The sequence below is a fragment of the Calonectris borealis genome, unplaced genomic scaffold (genome assembly GCF_964195595.1).
Source record: "Calonectris borealis unplaced genomic scaffold, bCalBor7.hap1.2 HAP1_SCAFFOLD_72, whole genome shotgun sequence".
In the NCBI taxonomy this organism is placed as follows: domain Eukaryota; kingdom Metazoa; phylum Chordata; class Aves; order Procellariiformes; family Procellariidae; genus Calonectris; species Calonectris borealis.
Window position 1 is genome coordinate 33,086 of NW_027441474.1, and position 19,333 is coordinate 52,418.

Below are 19,333 nucleotides of genomic sequence, written 5' to 3' on the forward strand. Positions count from 1 at the left end.
CTGAGCCTTTGGAGCCTGAAAATCAGACTTTAGAAACTGAAAATGCAGTTTTGGACTCTAAAAATGAGATTTTGTAAACTGAAATGGAGCCTTTGCACCCTAAAAATGAGGGTTTGGGCCATAAAAAAGGCAATTCTGAAGTCTAGAATCAAAGCTGTGGACCCTAAAAATGAAGTTTGGAGCCCCAAAAGACAGGATTACACCGTAAAAATGAGGGTTTGGGCCATAAAAAAGGCAATTCTGAAGTCTAGAATCAAAGCTGTGGACCCTAAAAATGAAGCTTGGAGCCCCAAAAGAGGGGATTACACCCTAAAAATGAGGGTTTGGGCCATAAAAAGGCAATTCTGAAGTCTAGAATCAAAGCTGTGGACCCTAAAAGTGGAGCTTTGAGCCCCAAAAGAGGGGTTTACACTACAAAAATGAGGGTTTGGGCCATAAAAAGGCAATTCTGAACTCCAGAATCAAAGCTGTGGACCCTAAAAATGAAGCTTTGAGCCCCAAAAGAGGGGTTTGGACCCTAAAAATGAGGGTTTGGGCCATAAAAAGGCAATTCTGAAGTCTAGAATCCAAGCTGTGGACCCTAAAAATGAAGCTTTGAGCCCCAAAAGAGGGGTTGGACCCTATAAATGAGGGTTTGGAAACTCAGTATATGGCTTGGAGCCTAAAAACGACTGGCTTTATCCTAAAACTGAGTCTTTGGAGCCTGAAAATCAGACTTCAGAAACTAAAAATGCAGCTTTGGACTCTAAAAATGAGACTTTGTAAACTGAAATGGAGCCTTTGGACCTTAAAAATGAGGGTTTGGACCATAAAAAGGCAATTCTGAAGTCTAGAATCCAAGCTGTGGACCCTGAAAATGAAGCTTGGAGCCCCAAAAGAGGGGATTACACCCTAAAAATGAGGGTTTGGGCCATAAAAAAGGCAATTCTGAAGTCTAGAATCAAAGCTGTGGACCCTAAAAATGAAGCTTGGAGCCCCAAAAGAGGGGTTTGGACCCTAAAAATGAGGGTTTGGGCCATAAAAAGGCAATTCTGAACTCCAGACTCAAAGCTGTGGACCCTAAAAGTGGAGCTTTGAGCCCCAAAAGAGGGGTTTACACCACAAAAATGATGGTTTTGGCCATAAAAAGGCAGTTTTGAACTCTAAAATCAAAGGTGTGTACCCTAAAAATGAAGCTTTGAGCCCCGAAAGAAGGGTTTACACCCTCAAAATGAGGGTTTGGGCCATAAAAAGGCAGTTCTGAACTCTAGACTCAAACCTGTGGACTGTAATAATCAAGCTGTGAGCCCCAAAAGAGGTGTTTGGACCCTAAAAATGAGGGTTTGGGCCATAAAAAGGCAATTCTGAACTCCAGACTCAAAGCTGTGGACCCTAGAAGTGGAGCTTTGAGCCCCAAAAGAGGGGTTTACACCACAAAAATGACGGTTTTGGCCGTGAAAAGGCAGTTTTGAACTCTAAAATCAAAGGTGTGTACCCTAAAAATGAAGCTTTGAGCCCCGAAAGAAGGGTTTACACCCTCAAAATGAGGGTTTGGGCCATAAAAAGGCAGTTCTGAACTCTAGACTCAAAGCTGTGGACCCTAAAAATGAAGCTTTGAGCCCCAAAAGAGGGGTTTGGACCCTAAAAATGAGGGTTTGGGCTATAAAAAGGCAATTCTGAACTCTAGAATCAAAGCTGTGGACCCTAAAAATGAGGGTTTGGAAACTGAGTTTATGGCTTGGACCCTAAAAACGACTGGCTGGATCCTAAAACTGAGCCTTTGGAGCCTGAAAATCAGACATTAGAAACAAAAAATTCAGCTTTGGACACTAAAAATGAGATTTGTAAAGTGAAATGGAGCCTTTGGACCCTAAAAATGAGGGTTTGGGCCATAAAAAGGCAATTCTGAAATCTAGACTTAGAGCTGTGGATCCTAAAAATGAAGCTTTGAGCCCCAAAAGAGGGTTTTGGACCATCAAAATGAAGGCTTGAGCCATAAAAAGGCAATTCTGAAGTCTAGACTCAAAGCTGTGGACCCTAAAAATGAAGCTTTGAGCCCCAAAAGAGGGGTTGGACCCTATAAATGAGGGTTTGGAAACTCAGTATATGGCTTGGAGCCTAAAAACGACTGGCTTTATCCTAAAACTGAGCCTTTGGAGCCTGAAAATCAGACTTCAGAAACTAAAAATGCAGCTTTGGACTCTAAAAATGAGACTTTGTAAACTGAAATGGAGCCTTTGGACCTTAAAAATCAGGGTTTGGACCATAAAAAGGCAATTCTGAAGTCTAGAATCCAAGCTGTGGACCCTGAAAATGAAGCTTTGAGCCCCAAAAGAGGGGTTGGACCCTAAAAATGAGGGTTTGGGCCATAAAAAAGGCAATTCTGAAGTCTATAATCCAAGCTGTGGACCCTAAAAATGAAGCTTGGAGCCCCAAAAGATGGGTTTGGACCCTAAAAATGAGGGTTTGGGCCATAAAAAGGCAATTCTGAACTCCAGACTCAAAGCTGTGGACCCTAAAAGTGGAGCTTTGAGCCCCAAAAGAGGGGTTTACACCACAAAAATGACGGTTTTGGCCGTAAAAAGGCAGTTTTGAACTCTAAAATCAAAGGTGTGTACCCTAAAAATGAAGCTTTGAGCCCCGAAAGAAGGGTTTACACCCTCAAAATGAGGGTTTGGGCCATAAAAAGGCAGTTCTGAACTCTAGACTCAAAGCTTGGACTCTAAAAATGAAGCTTTGTGCCCCAAAAGAGGTGTTTGGACCCTAAAAATGAGGGTTTGGGCCATAAAAAGGCAATTCTGAACTCTAGAATCAAAGCTGTGGAGCCTAAAAATGAGGGTTTGGAAACTGAGTTTATGGCTTGGACCCTAAAAACGACTGGCTGGATCCTAAAACTGAGCCTTTGGAGCCTGAAAATCAGACATTAGAAACAAAAAATTCAGCTTTGGACTCTAAAAATGAGATTTGTAAAGTGAAATGGAGCCTTTGGACCCTAAAAATGAGGGTTTGGGCCATAAAAAGGCAATTCTGAACTCTAGACTCAGAGCTGTGGACCCTAAAAATGAAGCTTTGAGCCCCAAAAGAGGGGTTTGGACCATCAAAATGAAGGCTTGGGCCATAAAAAGGCAATTCTGAAGTCTAGAATCCAAGCTGTGGACCCTAAAAATGAAGCTTGGAGCCCCAAAGGAGGGGATTACACCCTAAAAATGAGGGTTTGTGCCATAAAAAAGGCAATTCTGAACTCTAGACTCAAAGCTGTGGACCCTAAAAATGAAGCTTTGACCCCAAAAGAGCGGTTTGGACCCTAAAAATGAGGGTTTAGAAACTCAGTATATGGTTTGGACCCTAAAAAGAACCGGCTGGATCCTAAAACTGAGCCTTTGGAGCCTGAAAATCAGACTTTAGAAACTGAAAATGCAGTTTTGGACTCTAAAAATGAGATTTTGTAAACTGAAATGGAGCCTTTGCACCCTAAAAATGAGGGTTTGGGCCATAAAAAAGGCAATTCTGAAGTCTAGACTCAAAGCTGTGGACCCTAAAAATGAAGCTTGGAGCCCCAAAAGACAGGATTACACCGTAAAAATGAGGGTTTGGGCCATAAAAAAGGCAATTCTGAAGTCTAGAATCAAAGCTGTGGACCCTAAAAATGAAGCTTGGAGCCCCAAAAGAGGGGATTACACCCTAAAAATGAGGGTTTGGGCCATAAAAAGGCAATTCTGAAGTCTAGAATCAAAGCTGTGGACCCTAAAAGTGGAGCTTTGAGCCCCAAAAGAGGGGTTTACACAACAAAAATGAGGGTTTGGGCCATAAAAAGGCAATTCTGAACTCCAGAATCAAAGCTGTGGACCGTAAAAATGAAGCTTTGAGCCCCAAAAGAGGGGTTTGGACCCTAAAAATGAGGGTTTGGGCCATAAAAAGGCAATTCTGAAGTCTAGAATCCAAGCTGTGGACCCTAAAAATGAAGCTTTGAGCCCCAAAAGAGGGGTTGGACCCTATAAATGAGGGTTTGGAAACTCAGTATATGGCTTGGAGCCTAAAAACGACTGGCTTTATCCTAAAACTGAGCCTTTGGAGCCTGAAAATCAGACTTCAGAAACTAAAAATGCAGCTTTGGACTCTAAAAATGAGACTTTGTAAACTGAAATGGAGCCTTTGGACCTTAAAAATGAGGGTTTGCACCATAAAAAGGCAATTCTGAAGTCTAGAATCCAAGCTGTGGACCCTGAAAATGAAGCTTGGAGCCCCAAAAGAGGTGTTTGGACCCTAAAAATGAGGGTTTGGGCCATAAAAAGGCAATTCTGAACTCCAGACTCAAAGCTGTGGACCCTAAAAGTGGAGCTTTGAGCCCCAAAAGAGGGGTTTACACCACAAAAATGAGGGTTTTGGCCCTAAAAAGGCAGTTTTGAACTCTAAAATCAAAGGTGTGTACCCTAAAAATGAAGCTTTGAGCCCCGAAAGAAGGGTTTACACCCTCAAAATGAGGGTTTGGGCCATAAAAAGGCAGTTCTGAAGTCTAGACTCAAAGCTGTGGACCCTAAAAATGAAGCTTTGAGCCCCAAAAGAGGGGTTTGGACCCTAAAAATGAGGGTTTGGGCCATAAAAAGGCAATTCTGAACTCTAGAATCAAAGCTGTGGACCCTAAAAATGAGGGTTTGGAAACTGAGTTTATGGCTTGGACCCTAAAAACGACTGGCTGGATCCTAAAACTGAGCCTTTGGAGCCTGAAAATCAGACATTAGAAACAAAAAATTCAGCTTTGGACTCTAAAAATGAGATTTGTAAAGTGAAATGGAGCCTTTGGACCCTAAAAATGAGGGTTTGGGCCATAAAAAGGCAATTCTGAAATCTAGACTTAGAGCTGTGGATCCTAAAAATGAAGCTTTGAGCCCCAAAAGAGGGTTTTGGACCATCAAAATGAAGGCTTGAGCCATAAAAAGGCAATTCTGAACTCTAGACTCAAAGCTGTGGACCCTAAAAATGAAGCTTTGAGCCCCAAAAGAGGGGTTGGACCCTATAAATGAGGGTTTGGAAACTCAGTATATGGCTTGGAGCCTAAAAACGACTGGCTTTATCCTAAAACTGAGCCTTTGGAGCCTGAAAATCAGACTTCAGAAACTAAAAATGCAGCTTTGGACTCTAAAAATGAGACTTTGTAAACTGAAATGGAGCCTTTGGACCTTAAAAATGAGGGTTTGGACCATAAAAAGGCAATTCTGAAGTCTAGAATCCAAGCTGTGGACCCTGAAAATGAAGCTTTGAGCCCCAAAAGAGGGGTTGGACCCTAAAAATGAGGGTTTGGGCCATAAAAAGGCAATTCTGAACTCCAGACTCAAAGCTGTGGACCCTAAAAGTGGAGCTTTGAGCCCCAAAAGAGGGGTTTACACCACAAAAATGACGGTTTTGGCCGTAAAAAGGCAGTTTAGAACTCTAAAATCAAAGGTGTGTACCCTAAAAATGAAGCTTTGAGCCCCGAAAGAAGGGTTTACACCCTCAAAATGAGGGTTTGGGCCATAAAAAGGCAATTCTGAACTCTAGACTCAGAGCTGTGGACCCTGAAAATGAAGCTTTGAGCCGCAAAAGAGGGGTTTGGACCCTAAAAATGAGGGTTTGGTCCAAAAAAAGGCAATTCTGAAGTCTAGAATCCAAGCTGTGGACCCTAAAAATGAAGCTTTGAGCCCCAAAAGAGGTGTTTGGACCCTAAAAATGAGGGTTTGGGCTATAAAAAGGCAATTCTGAAGTCTAGAATCAAAGCTGTGGACCCTAAAAGTGGAGCTTTGAGCCCCAAAAGAGGGGTTTACACTACAAAAATGAGGGTTTGGGCCATAAAAAGGCAATTCTGAAGTCTAGAATCCAAGCTGTGGACCCTGAAAATGAAGCTTTGAGCCCCAAAAGAGGGGTTGGACCCTAAAAATGAGGGTTTGGGCCATAAAAGAGCAATTCTGAAGTCTAGAATCCAAGCTGTGGACCCTAAAAATGAAGCTTGGAGCCCCAAAAGAGGTGTTTGGACCCTAAAAATGAGGGTTTGGGCCATAAAAAGGCAATTCTGAAGTCTAGAATCAAAGCTGTGGACCCTAAAAGTGGAGCTTTGAGCCCCAAAAGAGGGGTTTACACTACAAAAATGAGGGTTTGGGCCATAAAAAGGCAATTCTGAACTCCAGAATCAAAGCTGTGGACCCTAAAAATGAAGCTTTGAGCCCCAAAAGAGGGGTTTGGACCCTAAAAATGAGGGTTTGGGCCATAAAAAGGCAATTCTGAAGTCTAGAATCCAAGCTGTGGACCCTAAAAATGAAGCTTTGAGCCCCAAAAGAGGGGTTGGACCCTATAAATGAGGGTTTGGAAACTCAGTATATGGCTTTTACCCTAAAAACGACTGGCTTTATCCTAAAACTGAGCCTTTGGAGCCTGAAAATCAGACTTCAGAAACTAAAAATGCAGCTTTGGACTCTAAAAATGAGACTTTGTAAACTGAAATGGAGCCTTTGGACCTTAAAAATGAGGGTTTGGACCATAAAAAGGCAATTCTGAAGTCTAGAATCCAAGCTGTGGACCCTGAAAATGAAGCTTGGAGCCCCAAAAGAGGGGATTACACCCTAAAAATGAGGGTTTAGGCCATAAAAAAGGCAATTCTGAAGTCTAGAATCAAAGCTGTGGACCCTAAAAATGAAGCTTGGAGCCCCAAAAGACGGGATTACACCGTAAAAATGAGGGTTTGGGCCATAAAAAAGGCAATTCTGAAGTCTGGAATCAAAGCTGTGGACCCTAAAAATGAAGCTTGGAGCCCCAAAAGATGGGTTTGGACCCTAAAAATGAGGGTTTGGGCCATAAAAAGGCAATTCTGAAGTCTAGAATCCAACCTGTGGACCCTAAAAATGAAGGTTTGGAAACTCAGTATATGGCTTTTACCCTAAAAACGAATGGCTGGATCCTAAAACTGAGCCTTTGGAGCCTGAAAATCAGACATTAGAAACAAAAAATTCAGCTTTGGACTCTAAAAATGAGATTTGTAAAGTGAAATGGAGCCTTTGGACCCTAAAAATGAGGGTTTGGGCCATAAAAAGGCAGTTCTGAAATCTAGACTCAGAGCTGTGGATCCTAAAAATGAAGCTTTGAGCCCCAAAAGAGGGTTTTGGACCATCAAAATGAAGGCTTGAGCCATAAAAAGGCAATTCTGAAGTCTAGAATCCAAGCTGTGGACCCTAAAAATGAAGCTTTGAGCCGCAAAAGAGGGGTTTGGACCCTAAAAATGAGGGCTTGGGCCATAAAAAGGCAATTCTGAAGTCTAGAATCCAAGCTGTGGAGCCTAAAAATGAAGCTTTGAGCCCCAAAAGAGGGGTTGGACCCTATAAATGAGGGTTTGGAAACTCAGTATATGGCTTTTACCCTAAAAACGACTGGCTTTATCCTAAAACTGAGCCTTTGGAGCCTGAAAATCAGACTTTAGAAACTGAAAATGCAGTTTTGGACTCTAAAAATGAGACTTTGTAAACTGAAATGGAGCCTTTGCACCCTAAAAATGAGGGTTTGGGCCATAAAAAGGCAATTCTGAACTCTAGACTCAGAGCTGTGGACCCTGAAAATGAAGCTTTGAGCCGCAAAAGAGGGGTTTGGACCCTAAAAATGAGGGTTTGGGCCATAAAAAGGCAATTCTGAAGTCTAGAATCCAAGCTGTGGACCCTAAAAATGAAGCTTTGAGCCCCAAAAGAGGGGTTTGGACCCTAAAAATGAGGGTTTGGGCCATAAAAAGGCAATTCTGAAGTCTGGAATCAAAGCTGTGGACCCTAAAAGTGGAGCTTTGAGCCCCAAAAGAGGGGTTTACACTACAAAAATGAGGGTTTGGGCCATAAAAAGGCAATTCTGAACTCCAGAATCAAAGCTGTGGACCCTAAAAATGTAGCTTTGAGCCGCAAAAGAGGGGTTTGGACCCTAAAAATGAGGGTTTGGGCCATAAAAAGGCAATTCTGAAGTCTAGAATCCAAGCTGTGGACCCTAAAAATGAAGCTTTGAGCCCCAAAAGAGGGGTTGGACCCTATAAATGAGGGTTTGGAAACTCAGTATATGGCTTGGAGCCTAAAAACGACTGGCTTTATCCTAAAACTGAGCCTTTGGAGCCTGAAAATCAGACTTCAGAAACTAAAAATGCAGCTTTGGACTCTAAAAATGAGACTTTGTAAACTGAAATGGAGCCTTTGGACCTTAAAAATGAGGGTTTGCACCATAAAAAAGGCAATTCTGAAGTCTAGAATCCAAGCTGTGGACCCTAAAAATGAGGGTTTGAGCCCCAAAAGAGGGGTTGGACCCTAAAAATGAGGGTTTGGGCCATAAAAAAGGCAATTCTGAAGTCTAGAATCAAAGCTGTGGACCCTAAAAATGAAGCTTGGAGCCCCAAAAGAGGGGTTTGGACCCTAAAAATGAGGGTTTGGGCCATAAAAAGGCAATTCTGAACTCCAGACTCAAAGCTGTGGACCCTAAAAGTGGAGCTTTGAGCCCCAAAAGAGGGGTTTACACCACAAAAATGATGGTTTTGGCCATAAAAAGGCAGTTTTGAACTCTAAAATCAAAGGTGTGTACCCTAAAAATGAAGCTTTGAGCCCCGAAAGAAGGGTTTACACCCTCAAAATGAGGGTTTGGGCCATAAAAAGGCAGTTCTGAACTCTAGACTCAAACCTGTGGACTGTAATAATCAAGCTGTGAGCCCCAAAAGAGGTGTTTGGACCCTAAAAATGAGGGTTTGGGCCATAAAAAGGCAATTCTGAACTCCAGACTCAAAGCTGTGGACCCTAGAAGTGGAGCTTTGAGCCCCAAAAGAGGGGTTTACACCACAAAAATGACGGTTTTGGCCGTAAAAAGGCAGTTTTGAACTCTAAAATCAAAGGTGTGTACCCTAAAAATGAAGCTTTGAGCCCCGAAAGAAGGGTTTACACCCTCAAAATGAGGGTTTGGGCCATAAAAAGGCAGTTCTGAACTCTAAACTCAAAGCTGTGGACCCTAAAAATGAAGCTTTGAGCCCCAAAAGAGGGGTTTGGACCCTAAAAATGAGGGTTTGGGCTATAAAAAGGCAATTCTGAACTCTAGACTCAAAGCTGTGGACCCTAAAAATGAAGCTTTGAGCCCCAAAAGAGGGGTTGGACCCTATAAATGAGGGTTTGGAAACTCAGTATATGGCTTGGAGCCTAAAAACGACTGGCTTTATCCTAAAACTGAGCCTTTGGAGCCTGAAAATCAGACTTCAGAAACTAAAAATGCAGCTTTGGACTCTAAAAATGAGACTTTGTAAACTGAAATGGAGCCTTTGGACCTTAAAAATCAGGGTTTGGACCATAAAAAGGCAATTCTGAAGTCTAGAATCCAAGCTGTGGACCCTGAAAATGAAGCTTTGAGCCCCAAAAGAGGGGTTGGACCCTAAAAATGAGGGTTTGGGCCATAAAAAAGGCAATTCTGAAGTCTAGAATCCAAGCTGTGGACCCTAGAAGTGGAGCTTTGAGCCCCAAAAGATGGGTTTGGACCCTAAAAATGAGGGTTTGGGCCATAAAAAGGCAATTCTGAACTCCAGACTCAAAGCTGTGGACCCTAAAAGTGGAGCTTTGAGCCCCAAAAGAGGGGTTTACACCACAAAAATGACGGTTTTGGCCGTAAAAAGGCAGTTTTGAACTCTAAAATCAAAGGTGTGTACCCTAAAAATGAAGCTTTGAGCCCCGAAAGAAGGGTTTACACCCTCAAAATGAGGGTTTGGGCCATAAAAAGGCAGTTCTGAACTCTAGACTCAAAGCTTGGACTCTAAAAATGAAGCTTTGTGCCCCAAAAGAGGTGTTTGGACCCTAAAAATGAGGGTTTGGGCCATAAAAAGGCAATTCTGAACTCTAGAATCAAAGCTGTGGAGCCTAAAAATGAGGGTTTGGAAACTGAGTTTATGGCTTGGACCCTAAAAACGACTGGCTGGATCCTAAAACTGAGCCTTTGGAGCCTGAAAATCAGACATTAGAAACAAAAAATTCAGCTTTGGACTCTAAAAATGAGATTTGTAAAGTGAAATGGAGCCTTTGGACCCTAAAAATGAGGGTTTGGGCCATAAAAAGGCAATTCTGAACTCTAGACTCAGAGCTGTGGACCCTAAAAATGAAGCTTTGAGCCCCAAAAGAGGGGTTTGGACCATCAAAATGAAGGCTTGGGCCATAAAAAGGCAATTCTGAAGTCTAGAATCCAAGCTGTGGACCCTAAAAATGAAGCTTGGAGCCCCAAAGGAGGGGATTACACCCTAAAAATGAGGGTTTGTGCCATAAAAAAGGCAATTCTGAACTCTAGACTCAAAGCTGTGGACCCTAAAAATGAAGCTTTGACCCCAAAAGAGCGGTTTGGACCCTAAAAATGAGGGTTTAGAAACTCAGTATATGGTTTGGACCCTAAAAAGAACCGGCTGGATCCTAAAACTGAGCCTTTGGAGCCTGAAAATCAGACTTTAGAAACTGAAAATGCAGTTTTGGACTCTAAAAATGAGATTTTGTAAACAGAAATGGAGCCTTTGCACCCTAAAAATGAGGGTTTGGGCCATAAAAAAGGCAATTCTGAAGTCTAGACTCAAAGCTGTGGACCCTAAAAATGAAGCTTGGAGCCCCAAAAGACAGGATTACACCGTAAAAATGAGGGTTTGGGCCATAAAAAAGGCAATTCTGAAGTCTAGAATCAAAGCTGTGGACCCTAAAAATGAAGCTTGGAGCCCCAAAAGAGGGGATTACACCCTAAAAATGAGGGTTTGGGCCATAAAAAGGCAATTCTGAAGTCTAGAATCAAAGCTGTGGACCCTAAAAGTGGAGCTTTGAGCCCCAAAAGAGGGGTTTACACTACAAAAATGAGGGTTTGGGCCATAAAAAGGCAATTCTGAACTCCAGAATCAAAGCTGTGGACCCTAAAAATGAAGCTTTGAGCCCCAAAAGAGGGGTTTGGACCCTAAAAATGAGGGTTTGGGCCATAAAAAGGCAATTCTGAAGTCTAGAATCCAAGCTGTGGACCCTAAAAATGAAGCTTTGAGCCCCAAAAGAGGGGTTGGACCCTATAAATGAGGGTTTGGAAACTCAGTATATGGCTTTTACCCTAAAAACGACTGGCTTTATCCTAAAACTGAGTCTTTGGAGCCTGAAAATCAGACTTCAGAAACTAAAAATGCAGCTTTGGACTCTAAAAATGAGACTTTGTAAACTGAAATGGAGCCTTTGGACCTTAAAAATGAGGGTTTGGACCATAAAAAGGCAATTCTGAAGTCTAGAATCCAAGCTGTGGACCCTGAAAATGAAGCTTGGAGCCCCAAAAGAGGGGATTACACCCTAAAAATGAGGGTTTGGGCCATAAAAAAGGCAATTCTGAAGTCTAGAATGAAAGCTGTGGACCCTAAAAATGAAGCTTGGAGCCCCAAAAGATGGGTTTGGACCCTAAAAATGAGGGTTTGGGCCATAAAAAGGCAATTCTGAACTCCAGACTCAAAGCTGTGGACCCTAAAAGTGGAGCTTTGAGCCCCAAAAGAGGGGTTTACACCACAAAAATGACGGTTTTGGCCGTAAAAAGGCAGTTTAGAACTCTAAAATCAAAGGTGTGTACCCTAAAAATGAAGCTTTGAGCCCCGAAAGAAGGGTTTACACCCTCAAAATGAGGGTTTGGGCCATAAAAAGGCAGTTCTGAACTCTAGACTCAAAGCTGTGGACCCTAAAAATGAAGCTTTGTGCCCCAAAAGAGGTGTTTGGACCCTAAAAATGAGGGTTTGGGCCATAAAAAGGCAATTCTGAACTCTAGAATCAAAGCTGTGGACCCTAAAAATGAGGGTTTGGAAACTGAGTTTATGGCTTGGACCCTAAAAACGACTGGCTGGATCCTAAAAGTGAGCCTTTGGAGCCTGAAAATCAGACATTAGAAACAAAAAATTCAGCTTTGGACTCTAAAAATGAGATTTGTAAAGTGAAATGGAGCCTTTGGACCCTAAAAATGAGGGTTTGGGCCATAAAAAGGCAATTCTGAAATCTAGACTCAGAGCTGTGGATCCTAAAAATGAAGCTTTGAGCCCCAAAATAGGGGTTTGGACCATCAAAATGAAGGCTTGGGCCATAAAAAGGCAATTCTGAAGTCTAGAATCCAAGCTGTGGACCCCAAAAATGAAGCTTGGAGCCCCAAAAGAGGGGATTACACCCTAAAAATGAGGGTTTGTGCCATAAAAAAGGCAATTCTGAACTCTAGACTCAAAGCTGTGGACCCCAAAAATGAAGCTTTGACCCCAAAAGAGCGGTTTGGACCCTAAAAATGAGGGTTTAGAAACTCAGTATATGGTTTGGACCCTAAAAAGAACCGGCTGGATCCTAAAACTGAGCCTTTGGAGCCTGAAAATCAGACTTTAGAAACTGAAAATGCAGCTTTGGACTCTAAAAATGAGATTTTGTAAACTGAAATGGAGCCTTTGCACCCTAAAAATGAGGGTTTGGGCCATAAAAAGGCAATTCTGAACTCTAGACTCAGAGCTGTGGACCCTGAAAATGAAGCTTTGAGCCGCAAAAGAGGGGTTTGGACCCTAAAAATGAGGGTTTGGTCCAAAAAAAGGCAATTCTGAAGTCTAGAATCCAAGCTGTGGACCCTAAAAATGAAGCTTTGAGCCCCAAAAGAGGTGTTTGGACCCTAAAAATGAGGGTTTGGGCTATAAAAAGGCAATTCTGAAGTCTAGAATCAAAGCTGTGGACCCTAAAAGTGGAGCTTTGAGCCCCAAAAGAGGGGTTTACACTACAAAAATGAGGGTTTGGGCCATAAAAAGGCAATTCTGAAGTCTAGAATCCAAGCTGTGGACCCTGAAAATGAAGCTTTGAGCCCCAAAAGAGGGGTTGGACCCTAAAAATGAGGGTTTGGGCCATAAAAGGGCAATTCTGAAGTCTAGAATTCAAGCTGTGGACCCTAAAAATGAAGCTTGGAGCCCCAAAAGAGGGGTTTGGACCCTAAAAATGAGGGTTTGGGCCATAAAAAGGCAATTCTGAACTCTAGAATCCAAGCTGTGGACCCTAAAAATGAAGCTTTGAGCCCCAAAAGAGGGGTTGGACCCTATAAATGAGGGTTTGGAAACTCAGTATATGGCTTGGACCCTAAAAACGACTGGCTTTATCCTAAAACTGAGCCTTTGGAGCCTGAAAATCAGACTTCAGAAACTAAAAATGCAGCTTTGGACTCTAAAAATGAGACTTTGTAAACTGAAATGGAGCCTTTGGACCCTAAAAATGAGGGTTTGGACCATAAAAAGGCAATTCTGAAGTCTAGAATCCAAGCTGTGGACCCTGAAAATGAAGCTTTGAGCCCCAAAAGAGGGGTTTGGACCCTAAAAATGAGGGTTTGGGCCATAAAAAAGGCAATTCTGAAGTCTAGAATCAAAGCTGTGGACCCTAAAAATGAAGCTTGGAGCCCCAAAAGACGGGATTACACCGTAAAAATGAGGGTTTGGGCCATAAAAAAGGCAATTCTGAAGTCTAGAATCAAAGCTGTGGACCCTAAAAATGAAGCTTGGAGCCCCAAAAGATGGGTTTGGAGCCTAAAAATGAGGGTTTGGGCCATAAAAAGGCAATTCTGAACTCCAGACTCAAAGCTGTGGACCCTAGAAGTGGAGCTTTGAGCCCCAAAAGAGGGGTTTACACCACAAAAATGACGGTTTTGGCCGTAAAAAGGCAGTTCTGAACTCTAGACTCAAAGCTGTGGACCCTAAAAATGAAGCTTTGAGCCCCGAAAGAAGGGTTTACACCCTCAAAATGAGGGTTTGGGCCATAAAAAGGCAGTTCTGAACTCTAGACTCAAAGCTTGGACTCTAAAAATGAAGCTTTGTGCCCCAAAAGAGGTGTTTGGACCCTAAAAATGAGGGTTTGGGCCATAAAAAGGCAATTCTGAACTCTAGAATCAAAGCTGTGGAGCCTAAAAATGAGGGTTTGGAAACTGAGTTTATGGCTTGGACCCTAAAAACGACTGGCTGGATCCTAAAACTGAGCCTTTGGAGCCTGAAAATCAGACATTAGAAACAAAAAATTCAGCTTTGGACTCTAAAAATGAGATTTGTAAAGTGAAATGGAGCCTTTGGACCCTAAAAATGAGGGTTTGGGCCATAAAAAGGCAATTCTGAACTCTAGACTCAGAGCTGTGGACCCTAAAAATGAAGCTTTGAGCCCCAAAAGAGGGGTTTGGACCATCAAAATGAGGGTTTGGGCTATAAAAAGGCAATTCTGAAGTCTAGAATCCAAGCTGTGGACCCTAAAAATGAAGCTTGGAGCCCCAAAAGAGGGGATTACACCCTAAAAATGAGGGTTTGTGCCATAAAAAAGGCAATTCTGAACTCTAGACTCAAAGCTGTGGACCCTAAAAATGAAGCTTTGACCCCAAAAGAGCGGTTTGGACCCTAAAAATGAGGGTTTAGAAACTCAGTATATGGTTTGGACCCTAAAAAGAACCGGCTGGATCCTAAAACTGAGCCTTTGGAGCCTGAAAATCAGACTTTAGAAACTGAAAATGCAGTTTTGGACTCTAAAAATGAGATTTTGTAAACTGAAATGGAGCCTTTGCACCCTAAAAATGAGGGTTTGGGCCATAAAAAAGGCAATTCTGAAGTCTAGAATCAAAGCTGTGGACCCTAAAAATGAAGCTTGGAGCCCCAAAAGACAGGATTACACCCTAAAAATGAGGGTTTGGGCCATAAAAAGGCAATTCTGAAGTCTAGAATCAAAGCTGTGGACCCTAAAAGTGGAGCTTTGAGCCCCAAAAGAGGGGTTTACACTACAAAAATGAGGGTTTGGGCCATAAAAAGGCAATTCTGAACTCCAGAATCAAAGCTGTGGACCCTAAAAATGAAGCTTTGAGCCCCAAAAGAGGGGTTTGGACCCTAAAAATGAGGGTTTGGGCCATAAAAAGGCAATTCTGAAGTCTAGAATCCAACCTGTGGACCCTAAAAATGAAGGTTTGGAAACTCAGTATATGGCTTTTACCCTAAAAACGACTGGCTGGATCCTAAAACTGAGCCTTTGGAGCCTGAAAATCAGACTTCAGAAACTAAATATGCAGCTTTGGACTCTAAAAATGAGATTTGTAAAGTGAAATGGAGCCTTTGGACCCTAAAAATGAGGGTTTGGGCCATAAAAAGGCAATTCTGAAGTCTAGAATCCAAGCTCTGGATCCTAAAAATGAAGCTTTGAGCCCCAAAAGAGGGGTTTGGACCATCAAAATGAAGGCTTGAGCCATAAAAAGGCAATTCTGAAGTCTAGAATCCAAGCTGTGGACCCTAAAAATGAAGCTTTGAGCCGCAAAAGAGGGGGTTGGACCCTAAAAATGAGGGTTTGGGCCATAAAAAGGCAATTCTGAAGTCTAGAATCCAAGCTGTGGACCCTAAAAATGAAGCTTTGAGCCCCAAAAGAGGGGTTGGACCCTAAAAATGAGGGTTTGGAAACTCAGTATATGGCTTGGACCCTAATAACGACTGGCTGGATCCTAAAACTGAGCCTTTGGAGCCTGAAAATCAGACTTCAGAAACTAAAAATGCAGCTTTGGACTCTAAAAATGAGACTTTGTAAACTGAAATGGAGCCTTTGGACCTTAAAAATGAGGGTTTGGACCATAAAAAGGCAATTCTGAAGTCTAGAATCCAAGCTGTGGACCCTGAAAATGAAGCTTTGAGCCCCAAAAGAGGGGATTACACCCTAAAAATGAGGGTTTGGGCCATAAAAAAGGCAATTCTGAAGTCTAGAATCAAAGCTGTGGACCCTAAAAATGAAGCTTGGAGCCCCAAAAGAGGGGTTTGGACCCTGAAAATGAGGGTTTGGGCCATAAAAAGGCAATTCTGAACTCCAGACTCAAAGCTGTGGACCCTAAAAGTGGAGCTTTGAGCCCCAAAAGAGGGGTTTACACCACAAAAATGAGGGTTTTGGCCATAAAAAGGCAGTTTTGAACTCTAAAATCAAAGGTGTGTACCCTAAAAATGAAGCTTTGAGCCCCGAAAGAAGGGTTTACACCCTCAAAATGAGGGTTTGGGCCATAAAAAGGCAGTTCTGAACTCTAAACTCAAACCTGTGGACTGTAATAATCAAGCTGTGAGCCCGAAAAGAGGTGTTTGGACCCTAAAAATGAGGGTTTGGGCCATAAAAAGGCAATTCTGAACTCCAGACTTAAAGCTGTGGACCCTAGAAGTGGAGCTTTGAGCCCCAAAAGAGGGGTTTACACCACAAAAATGACGGTTTTGGCCGTAAAAAGGCAGTTTTGAACTCTAAAATCAAAGGTGTGTACCCTAAAAATGAAGCTTTGAGCCCCGAAAGAAGGGTTTACACCCTCAAAATGAGGGTTTGGGCCATAAAAAGGCAGTTCTGAACTCTAGACTCAAAGCTGTGGACCCTAAAAATGAAGCTTTGAGCCCTAAAAGAGGGGTTTGGACGCTAAAAATGAGGGTTTGGGCCATAAAAAGGCAATTCTGAACTCTAGAATCAAAGCTGTGGACCCTAAAAATGAGGGTTTGGAAACTCAGTTTATGGCTTGGACCCTAAAAACGACTGGCTGGATCCTAAAACTGAGCCTTTGGAGCCTGAAAATCAGACATTAGAAACAAAAAATTCAGCTTTGGACTCTAAAAATGAGATTTGTAAAGTGAAATGGAGCCTTTGGACCCTAAAAATGAGGGTTTGGGCCATAAAAAGGCAATTCTGAACTCTAGACTCAGAGCTGTGGACCCTAAAAATGAAGCTTTGAGCCCCAAAAGAGGGGTTTGGACCATCAAAATGAGGGTTTGGGCTATAAAAAGGCAATTCTGAAGTCTAGAATCCAAGCTGTGGACCCTAAAAATGAAGCTTGGAGCCCCAAAAGAGGGGATTACACCCTAAAAATGAGGGTTTGTGCCATAAAAAAGGCAATTCTGAACTCTAGACTCAAAGCTGTGGACCCTAAAAATGAAGCTTTGACCCCAAAAGAGCGGTTTGGACCCTAAAAATGAGGGTTTAGAAACTCAGTATATGGTTTGGACCCTAAAAAGAACCGGCTGGATCCTAAAACTGAGCCTTTGGAGCCTGAAAATCAGACTTTAGAAACTGAAAATGCAGTTTTGGACTCTAAAAATGAGATTTTGTAAACTGAAATGGAGCCTTTGCACCCTAAAAATGAGGGTTTGGGCCATAAAAAAGGCAATTCTGAAGTCTAGAATCAAAGCTGTGGACCCTAAAAATGAAGCTTGGAGCCCCAAAAGACAGGATTACACCCTAAAAATGAGGGTTTGGGCCATAAAAAGGCAATTCTGAAGTCTAGAATCAAAGCTGTGGACCCTAAAAGTGGAGCTTTGAGCCCCAAAAGAGGGGTTTACACTACAAAAATGAGGGTTTGGGCCATAAAAAGGCAATTCTGAACTCCAGAATCAAAGCTGTGGACCCTAAAAATGAAGCTTTGAGCCCCAAAAGAGGGGTTTGGACCCTAAAAATGAGGGTTTGGGCCATAAAAAGGCAATTCTGAAGTCTAGAATCCAACCTGTGGACCCTAAAAATGAAGGTTTGGAAACTCAGTATATGGCTTTTACCCTAAAAACGACTGGCTGGATCCTAAAACTGAGCCTTTGGAGCCTGAAAATCAGACTTCAGAAACTAAATATGCAGCTTTGGACTCTAAAAATGAGATTTGTAAAGTGAAATGGAGCCTTTGGACCCTAAAAATGAGGGTTTGGGCCATAAAAAGGCAATTCTGAAGTCTAGAATCCAAGCTCTGGATCCTAAAAATGAAGCTTTGAGCCCCAAAAGAGGGGTTTGGACCATCAAAATGAAGGCTTGAGCCATAAAAAGGCAATTCTGAAGTCTAGAATCCAAGCTGTGGACCCTAAAAATGAAGCTTTGAGCCGCAAAAGAGGGGTTTGGACCCTAAAAATGAGGGTTTGGTCCAAAAAAAGGCAATTCTGAAGTCTAGAATCCAAGCTGTGGACCCTAAAAATGAAGCTTTGAGCCCCAAAAGAGGTGTTTGGACCCTAAAAATGAGGGTTTGGGCTATAAAAAGGCAATTCTGAAGTCTAGAATCAAAGCTGTGGACCCTAAAAGTGGAGCTTTGAGCCCCAAAAGAGGGGTTTACACTACAAAAATGAGGGTTTGGGCCATAAAAAGGCAATTCTGAAGTCTAGAATCCAAGCTGTGGACCCTGAAAATGAAGCTTTGAGCCCCAAAAGAGGGGTTGGACCCTAAAAATGAGGGTTTGGGCCATAAAAGGGCAATTCTGAAGTCTAGAATTCAAGCTGTGGACCCTAAAAATGAAGCTTGGAGCCCCAAAAGAGGGGTTTGGACCCTAAAAATGAGGGTTTGGGCCATAAAAAGGCAATTCTGAACTCTAGAATCCAAGCTGTGGACCCTAAAAATGAAGCTTTGAGCCCCAAAAGAGGGGTTGGACCCTATAAATGAGGGTTTGGAAACTCAGTATATGGCTTGGACCCTAAAAACGACTGGCTTTATCCTAAAACTGAGCCTTTGGAGCCTGAAAATCAGACTTCAGAAACTAAAAATGCAGCTTTGGACTCTAAAAATGAGACTTTGTAAACTGAAATGGAGCCTTTGGACCCTAAAAATGAGGGTTTGGACCATAAAAAGGCAATTCTGAAGTCTAGAATCCAAGCTGTGGACCCTGAAAATGAAGCTTTGAGCCCCAAAAGAGGGGTTTGGACCCTAAAAATGAGGGTTTGGGCCATAAAAAAGGCAATTCTGAAGTCTAGAATCAAAGCTGTGGACCCTAAAAATGAAGCTTGGAGCCCCAAAAGACGGGATTACACCGTAAAAATGAGGGTTTGGGCCATAAAAAAGGCAATTCTGAAGTCTAGAATCAAAGCTGTGGACCCTAAAAATGAAGCTTGGAGCCCCAAAAGATGGGTTTGGAGCCTAAAAATGAGGGTTTGGGCCATAAAAAGGCAATTCTGAACTCCAGACTCAAAGCTGTGGACCCTAGAAGTGGAGCTTTGAGCCCCAAAAGAGGGGTTTACACCACAAAAATGACGGTTTTGGCCGTAAAAAGGCAGTTCTGAACTCTAGACTCAAAGCTGTGGACCCTAAAAATGAAGCTTTGAGCCCCGAAAGAAGGGTTTACACCCTCAAAATGAGGGTTTGGGCCATAAAAAGGCAGTTCTGAACTCTAGACTCAAAGCTTGGACTCTAAAAATGAAGCTTTGTGCCCCAAAAGAGGTGTTTGGACCCTAAAAATGAGGGTTTGGGCCATAAAAAGGCAATTCTGAACTCTAGAATCAAAGCTGTGGAGCCTAAAAATGAGGGTTTGGAAACTGAGTTTATGGCTTGGACCCTAAAAACGACTGGCTGGATCCTAAAACTGAGCCTTTGGAGCCTGAAAATCAGACATTAGAAACAAA